The sequence below is a fragment of the Primulina tabacum genome, chromosome 5 (assembly GCF_025594145.1).
Source record: "Primulina tabacum isolate GXHZ01 chromosome 5, ASM2559414v2, whole genome shotgun sequence".
NCBI classification, from domain to species: domain Eukaryota; kingdom Viridiplantae; phylum Streptophyta; class Magnoliopsida; order Lamiales; family Gesneriaceae; genus Primulina; species Primulina tabacum.
The window spans coordinates 35486406-35496706 of record NC_134554.1 but is presented as its reverse complement, the minus strand read 5'-3'; positions in this window follow the sequence as shown (position 1 = coordinate 35496706).

Genomic DNA, 10301 nt, shown 5'->3' with positions numbered 1-10301 from the left:
TGGAGAGATACAAAAGGAATCAAGAATCAAAAAGTGGAAAAAAGCGGGAAAAATACGCGAAGTATGTCGATGACTTTGAGGCTCGACACGACAACAAATGTTGAAGTCAACCGTGATTTTAAAGAAGCTCATAGACAGTCAAGAAAACTGGAACAGGCACATCAGAGGAGGGGCCGGCGACAACTAATAGAGGCGAGGATAAAAGGCTTCCACCCGACTAGCTATGTTATAGTTATGGAGGTTGCTGATATTACATCCATTAACATGATACATGATCAAAGGAAACAACTGCACTTCACCATTGGCTAGAAGTGTGATAGATTGTAACAAGGTCTCGATCGATAGAGCTGCTCCGATGGCAGGAGCATAATATTATAATACCCTTCGAAATAACTCTGACCGAATCAATCTCACAATACTGGCTATACAACATCCGTATATATCAATCAACGGCTCGTACCAAATCAATATCATCCGCTGTTATCCAATCTGTTTATCCCAGTCGAGGATATATTAAATCTTCGGCCTCAGATACCAATCGTCATCATCCGACGTTGGCGTATTAAGTCTGTTTGGTCTGAGCTATCTTCATTTTCTTCTGAATTAGCTACATTTTCTTTGTCACATTTCTGACTGTATCAAATCTTATCTTAGGTATCTCCGAGATATTATTATTATACCAAAGAAATCTGCAGTACTTACTGTACACTATATCATCTGTAACTATCTCATTACTTTTCTGATGGCTATTATCATACTATAATTCATAGGATGACAATATGTCATATTAACTAGTGCTATCCTCCAGCACTACAACTCCCTGGATATCTCTCAATGTCCGGATAGTACACTCTGGCTATCTGTCAGTCTGTGGATAATATATGAATGAGTTCATGGTGTATTCTGCCACAATTACAAACTCAATCAAAATCACAATCTGATATAGTCTAGTTCTACATTCTGATCAATCTGACCATTTCTTTGACATCGATCTTTGTCATCTAGTCATGTTTGTACATCATCTTATACAAACTAATAGATATAGATTGAACAATCTGTCAATCACAGTCATATTATATCACAATCTGGAAAGTATTATAGTGATCTCATTACGAAATTCATCGAATTATACTCTCCATGTCTAGTCAGAATATACAAATTCTGTAATAATTCTTCTGATCTCTATCTTTCTATCTTCATTTATTGGCGGTTCAGACATTTCAGTACAATTCTGCCAACATTTCAGCATAAATTCTGTCATAACTGATTTAATCGGTCTATATCAAAACTATCTGTTCGAATTATCATATACTTTCTGTTACCTGAATAACTACTGAATCCATTTCTGTGCGCTTCTGACCCTATCTGTCATTTTCAATTCGAACTATTTGGTATAAACAATCAGTTAATAATATACATTAAAGAAAAATACCTACATGGTATTCGGTTCTGATTGTCGATATCAAATTCTGTTGTACAATTCTGAAACATTTGACATCACAAGATAATCATTCTCATACCGTAAAATCACTTATCTGTCATTCTGATCGATGCTCTGTTCTGATTATTGAAATTAAGCTCTGAACATTCTGATTATATTTCTGATCTACTGAAATTCTCGAATTCAACTCTGATTCGGATTGAATAATCTATATCAAACACTGACTCGGAATAACAGTACTATCAAATCAGATTCATAATATCAATAATCTATACTGATCTAGTGAGTTTAGTAAACTCATAAAACGGCAATTCCTGGCAATATTGTCAATTCTGACTAATCAATCACATCTTCATGTCGTTCTGATCAACTGCTATATATCATCTGCAAATATAATATGCCCTCAAACAATATAAGCTGTCTCAAATATAGTGTTAGAACAATAGCAATACTCAAGCAGATACAAAATAACAATCGTATACGAAAATCTGCCAACTCAGACCAAAATAAATTTCTGACAATTCTGACATTTCTGCTCTGTCTGATATCGGTATTATTCTTATCTACTGATCATGATCTCAACTGTGTCAAAATCAATCGATATACTAACTTCAGATATCGCATATTCTGGATACAATCTGTTTCAAGCAGGATTCATATCTGAATAATTTCTGTATACAATAATCACAGTTCTCAGAGTATTCAATACAATCTTCAGATATTCGATTCAATCAATCAGATGCTACAAATATATCAAAATGTCATAGATATAACGAGTATGAAATCATCAGAATATCTCTGAACATACTGAAATATGCCACCGAGCAACACTAAATCAAATGTAACTCCTGGTCGGTACTCTTCTACTGATCTTTTAATTCTTTCACTTCATTCAGTGACATTCTGCACATTCAATATCATTCTGTACTGAATTCTAATAAAACAAACAGTACCTGGTCTCCATTCAATTCTGAAATCTATCTGTCTGATATAAAACAAATCTGAAATCTTATCTGAGCCAACATCAGCCAACTCTTACATCACTGGCAAATCTGCCAATGCTAGACTCGATTTCAGTATGTCTACTGAATACATAAGGATGCCATCTGCTCCTTTCTGTAATAATCGAGTCATAGACAATACAGATATCCAAGGAATTCTAGATCTAGAATCCTTATCGAGGAATTTCTACTCATCATTCCTATCTGGTCTGAATCTTATATTTTTCTGGCAGGAATCTACAATAGTTCTGTACTTGTTCAGCATATTAATATCAATAATACGGTCAAATCAGAAATACAAGTACATCATAATCTAACTCAATCTTATTCTCATCTTACTGTAGTATACAATATTTCACAGAAATCTCTGATATCAATCTTTCTTTCCAAAAATAAGGAAATCGATACTACCGTACAATCAGACTCAACAGGTACAGCATATCTCAATGCAACTCAGTCAAAGGTAATCATAGGGAATGCATTAGTATATATCAATACATATGCAATATAATCATAAAAATAGTACCTGCCACTCTATCATCAGGTGTGTCCAGTGTCTGTTCCTCGGTCTTCTGCTCCCTAAAATCTTCGGGAACTTCTCTGAGGACAAACTCTAGCAAGGTGTCCTGGTTGTCTACAAATATGGCAACTACCAGTCACTCCCTGGCATTGCTCTGTGGAATGTCTCCCTCCGCAAGTTCTGCAATATACTCCAGTATGACTCGGGCTGGAACTACTGGAGCTAGACGAACCACTCAGTCCGCTCCCTAACTTCTTAAACTGTTTCTTTCGAGCTTTCAGCAAATCTTGCTTTCCACTCGTGCTGCCACGATCAAATCGGAGAGGGGATTGCTGTGTCTGGGGTTGCATCGCACACACCCTTTTTAGTTGTCTAATCAGACTCGCCTCCGCTCTCTTTGCTTTACTCAAGGCATCAGCAAAATGATAAGGTCGCTGCATATTCATCAATGCAACTATCTCCGAGTTCAATCCTCTGATGAACTGATCCGCTACAGCCTTCATCATTCCTAATTACCTGAGGAGCAAAACGCAGTAGAGTAGAGAATTTCGCAACATATTCTTCAATATTCAGTTGGCCTTGTCTCAAATTCTCAAATTCTGCTTCCTTGTCCTTCCCGGTACGAAACTGAGAAAAATCTTCGATAAAATTCAGTTCTGAATATTTCCCACGAAATCACTGTACCTCTCTGTTCTAGCATTTTTTTACTTGTAATCCACAAACTTCTGGCAGTCTCTCGTAACTGGTGGAATATCAGTTTAATTCTCTGCTCATCTGAGTAATCAAGTAAATTAAACAGTATTTCTATGTCATCAAACCAGTTCTCACAATCTTCAGACGTCTCGGCCCCACTCAGAATCGGCGGCTGAAATAACTGAAATTCTTCCAACTGTATTTCCATCTGAGTTTCTGATACATCTATCTGTTCAGTCGAAGTACTACCCCTTTCTGGAATTCTCCGTGGAGGTATATCTGCTTATCAAACCATTAGTACTCAATTACTACAAATCTGTTCCAATCTTTCTCTGATCATCTTACTGCTGATAATGAATCAGATCTGATTCATACTCAATGATACATAATACCAACTCAAATGAGATAATCAGGTAAACATGTATTTTAAAGCAGTAAAGCATAATGTCATGCTAGCACACACAATGTAAGTCAACATTAAAATAAATCTCATGCTAGCAATCACATGCAAGGAAAGAAAACTCAATCTACCCCGCTCATTCTCTTCTATCTCAGTCTAAAGGATCTATCGCTCTGATACCACCTGTTGTGGGGACCCGGACGCTAATCATCTTCTTAATCATCTTTGGGATTTAATTATCAATTAAGATAATCAGGGTCTAAAATTTTTCTTTAAAGTGCGGAAGGTAATGGAATCAATCCATTATACATCTCAGTATAAAAGTACAATAATGTACAACAATTATTCAAACTAGTCCAAGGTTCAACTACTAAATTTCAAGTATTAAACCAAGTCGACAATAAGTCCGGAATCACCACTCTAACTCATCTTCTCTCATCATCTTCTTGACCCCAATCCTGTCCCACCTGTTGTCATGCACACATACAAAACAAGACAACAGCCGGATATTCCGGTGAGAATAAATCCCAGTATAAAACATGTATACATGCATATACACAATATAAATCATAAAGCATATTATCATGCATAAAATTCATAACAATAGGTTTCATAGTCTAGGAAACCAAATCAAAATAAGCATGCAGTAACAATGGATTCCATAATCTCTGGAATCAAAATAAAATAAGCATGCAACTCAATTCAATTCATATCTTGACTCGACTCGACTCTAACTCTAGGGATCCCGGTGTGAATAAGACGTCACTGTCTGTCACCTATCCTCCCAATCGGGGTAACTGTACGTCTTATTCCTAGACTTCGGTCCTGTCTGTATCGAATGTCTACAATCGGATTGAATCTGATATGAAGCGTCGATACCACCGAACATCTAGTTTGGCAAGTCTGCCAATGACTCTCCTATGTCAAATGCTTGAATATAAATCTATAAATAAGGCATCGTCATATCAAGAGATTTGAATATAATTCCATAAACAAATCAATTATATCAAAAGGTAACAACAACCCTAGTATGTGATTTTGTTGGGCAACTCAAATTGAATCTCATTTGAGTTGTGTCTTCCCCAAAACAAAACATGAATTATACCTTTGTCTTCCCGGTCTGACGAAGACGGAGTCTTGTATTCCAATCTGTCCATAACCAGTCTGGCAATGACAATCGTATAAATACAATATCAGTATATAATTCAATTCAAGACCTGTTCTGATCAATACTCAAATCGGTATATAATCTGATCCATATCTGAACAAGGTACAATCTAATTCATATCAATGATATCATGATACAATCGAAATCATTACTGAATCTGATCAATATCAATCCACTGATGTTTCGACGGCATAACAATACAGTCACGATAACCCCGTCTATCTCAACATCACAGATATAATACCAGAATTCATAACCAGTATCAGTACAACTCATAATCTGAATAATAACACAACTCTGATATAAAATCTGAACTAAATCAACTCTGAAATTCATAACAATTCCATAAACAGTCTATTCTTTAATCTGACTTCAGTTATACCATGTCTACTGTAGCAGAAACATCATATCTGATTCATATTCAATTCTGATAATATCATAAATTCAAATCATGTCTAAACGTAACGAAACTTACGTCCAGTTGTAGCCTACGTCGATAGGAACACAGTACTAAAGTCGAATTCAAAAACAGACGGACGGATTTCTCACAAAAGGCGTAAGAATATTTCAATTCTTTTTTTGCACTTCCCTCGGCTCTTTCCTCCCTTCCTTCTCATGAATTTGCATGCAGGTATATATATATATATATATATATATATATATATATATATATAGATCACATTGCATGTAAGGCACATGGCTAAATGTGCTTACTGCACGTTTCACCGCGGGTGCGGTATTTCTCACACCGCGGGTGCGCTAGGCATATTGATCATCATCCAAAATTTCAGAAACACCGACCGCGGGTGCGCTCTGTCTTGCACCGCGGGTGCGCTGACCTCACTGTAGCAGAACCGCGGGTGCGGTCTGTCTAGCACCGTGGGTGCGGTGTCACTTCCGTAATTAATCTCCAACTCTCTGTCTATCAACCGCGGGTGCGGTCTTGTTCGTAGCGCGGGTGCGGTCTAGACTTTATGCAACACTTCATAATCTCATTTAGTGCTTCTCATTACATGTCATGCATACTCATATCTTCCGAATATCACATCAATGAAGACTAATAAATCTCGAGCCTTACACGTTCTTAGGCCACATTGTTTCCTGCAGTGGCATTGAGGTAGACCCAGCGAAAGTTGCAGCAGTTCGAGATTGGGTTGTGCCGCAGAATGCATCAGAGATCCGCAGTTTTCTTGGGCTAGCAGGATATTATCGGAAATTCCTTAAGGGATTCTCCTCGATTGCAGTTCCACTCACAGCACTGACAAAGAAGAATGTGAATTTTGTTTAGAGCGAGGAGTGTCAGAAGAGCTTCGATACTTTGAAGCAAGCTCTTATCTCAGCACCAGTTTTGGCCATGCCGTCAGGGCCCGGTGAGTTTGTTCTGTAGTAGGACCCGATGACCTCAGTTCAGCATTTATTATTATTTGTTTGATCAAACATTTTAATTATCGTCGGATAAAATTTTACTGTTATTTCGAAAATGTTAATTTCTTCCGCTGCCATTTTGAACATCAAACTTTATTTATCAGTTCATTTATGAATGAGGCATTTTTAATTATTTAAAAAGAAAAATTTTAAATTTTTCCGCAAATTTTCAAACACGGATTTATAGGCCTCTACAATCACATTTCTCAGCTGGTAAAAGAATTTTGAAATATCTTAAGGGTACACAAAATATTGGGTTATGGTATTCTAAAGACTCTACTTTCAATTTAGTTGGATATTCAGATGCAGATTATGCAGGATGTAAGCTTGATCGTAAAAGTACAAGTGGATCTTGTCAGTTTCTAGGAGACAGACTGATCTCTTGGTTCAGCAAAAAGCAGACATCCATAGCTACCTCAACAACTGAAGCAGAATACCTTGCTGCTGGTAGTTGTTGTGCACAACTGACTTGGATCCAGCAACAACTGAGAGATTATGGAGTAATTACAAATGAATCGCCCATATTTTGTGACAATACGAGCACAATTGCCATCACCTATAATCCAGTTCTTCACTCAAGGACCAAGCATATAGATGTCAGGCACCACTTCATTAGAGATCATGCTTTGAAGAAGGACATTAGACTGGAGTATATTTCAATTGAGCAACAAGCATTTGACATCTTCACCAAACCATTATCCGAGACTAAGTTTTCTTATTTTCGCAATATTCTTGGTTTAATTGACTTGTCCTAAAAATTATTATTGATGTTGTTTTACTAATAAAATTCTTTGCAGAAAATAAAAACACAACAACAAATTGGAAATGATACTTTATTAAGAATAAAATCGATTCCATCTTACAGAAGATAACTTAGGACCAACTGGATCTTGCCATTCTGTAATCCAATTATTCAACTCATAAATTCGGATTCTAGAAAATGATTCAGTTGTAGAAATCTTCTCAATCACATGTCATTCCTTCCATAGCATTGCTTGTAACAGAACATTGTCATCAACCAGGTCTGTAACATGCCTGACTTCAAAACGATCAATGTATTTTCTTGCTGTTGCTACTTGAGCACGAGAAGGAGCAGCACCACTACTACTTATCCTCTGCAAATCATGAATTTTGAACCATGTTGACATCACTTTCGTCAAGACATATTCCTCCATCGTGTTCTTCAACTCTTCTAAATAAGGACTTAATTGTTCAGTAACTTGAGTATGCGTACTGCTGCATGCATCAGAATTATTTGAATCCGACATATTGAACTGTTATTGTCTCACATTTTATCTCTCTCGTCTTGTTTATAGACAGATGACATTAAATGTTGAAGAAACCAAAGAGTCTCAAGTCAACCGAAGCGTTTTTCTCATTTACCCAGGCTTCTTATTTATCAGTTGTTCATTATCAACTGATATCACTTTGTCATTTATTACTTAATGCTTAACTGATTTCAGTTCATAGTCAACTTATATAAGTTAGTCTTTCATCAGTTCATCTGCTTAAGTTCGCAATTCATATATAACAACTGATTAAATTTATCATTTGCAGGAAAGAGAAAAACAAAATTAAGCTTATATAAATACTTCATTCAACCATAAACGTTTGCACGGATTACATCATCATATTTTTCCTCTACAACAATTATCCACATTTTCAACCAAGTGGATAAATGTTCGGCAGATGTCTTGACAAAGCTCTGAGAAACAGCTATGCGCTTAATGATTTTCAGTTCCTTTCGAAGCATTAGCTGATAGATATGACCATCCTTAAAGATGTCCACCCACACATCTATGTTCAAGTGCTCCCGCACTCTTTTAAACTCTGCCACCAGTTCGGGAGTGGTAGCATCTCCAGTATTGTACTGGAACTCAAGCTTCTGTAACTTTTCCCAGTAGTGAAGACTCTTATAGAAGACTTCATCTTCTATAATAGCCTTCCTGGTCTCCAGAGCAAACGGCGAAGCACTCGAGCTACTCGTATGTGCCATTCTTTTTGTCTTGAATACCTTCACCAATATGACTGAAACTAACCGTGTTACTTCTATTTATAGACGAAAATCATGGAAGCTGAAGGGCCGTCAACGTTTCAGCGAACAATAATCTTTTTGACCTTTAAATTTATTTTATATCGTCACTTTAATTATTCTATGCACCGATTAAGGGGGAATAATGGTTTCAAGAGGTTAACTGAGAAGACAAATGTTAGTAAACTCTCAACTGAAAGGGCACAGTCTTACAACTTATCGTTCAGTTGGGTATTTCACTAATCTTCTCATATAAGTTAACTAATTAACCATATTATATTCCAAATCAAGTGACGTGACTGTCTGCTATCTAATGATGAATCTTATTTTAAAAACGTGGAAGCATTTGAACCGTCTAAATTGTACACACGCTTACAGCACACGTACACACGTTTTTATTCAAAATTTTGATGGACTGACACGTGTCCAGAATTTAAACAGTCACATACATATAAATAATTCCCCGCTTCAATTCAGTTTTCTTTCTTACGCATACATCATCTCTCAGAGAAAACTTATACACTCAGAGCTTGTATTTCGCAAAATTTCAGGTTTCCTTACTCTCAACAATGGCAAATCAGATCCCTGCTCATATATTGAACGCTATGGCTATCAACTTTGAATCAGCTTTATCAGTCGAAGAAGTCGATGTGAAAAATGTATTTATGAAGCTTGAATCAGCTGGGCTGAGGATATTCTTGGGGCAATACTCGCAGGAGATTTACCCAAAAGAACTCCAGGACCTCTACTCAAATGGATATATCAACTCTGATGGAAGCATCATTTCCACTATTAATGGTCAGTTGGTGACCATTTCTGAAGATTCTTTCGGAGAAATCTTTTCTTTACCTTCTGATGGACTGGTACACCTTGCTGATGCTAAAGCATCAGATATTGAAGAAATGCAAACTGCACTCTCTGCTGATGGACGGAAAATCAAAGTTTCCGATCCTAAGAAGGAACTGAAGCATGAGGTTCAGTTGCTGGCTGATATCGTAGCCAAAGGGCTATTGGCTAAGGCAAGATCGTATGCCGCCCTGACTTTGGAAAAGTTTCAAGCTATTACGGTTATTATGGCTGGAAGAAAATTCAACTGGAAGCAACTTATTTTCAGTATCTTGAAGAATATGTTTTCCTCCACCAAGCAATCCAAAGGATTTGCAATGCCGCTGAGCTATTTGATGAAAGTCAAAGGGTTGGTGGCTGATGATTCGGAGCGATTATCTAAATTCAAAATTTTCAATGGGAAGAATGCTCTGCCACCCAAGACTAAATTAGATATCTCTCCTGATCAGTTCGTGAAGATCAAAAAGAAGATTGGAACGCAACATGCTGCTCCAAAATCAGTTAAACAGACCAAGACATTGGCTCAACTGAAGATAGTTAAAAGAAAACTGATTATCAGTGAATCCGATTCCGAGAAGACGCCCTCTCCAAAAGTTGCCAAGAAACCAAGAACACAAAGGACAAAATTACCAACCACAGTAGAATCTATTCCTACTGAAAGGTTGAAATCTTCGGATGCCCAACAGCCTATCAAAGCAGTTCCTCTAAAGATCATCCCACCTGAAATCTCAGCTGGTGCAACAAAGGAAACAGTTAGGATCAAAGCTCCTCTAAT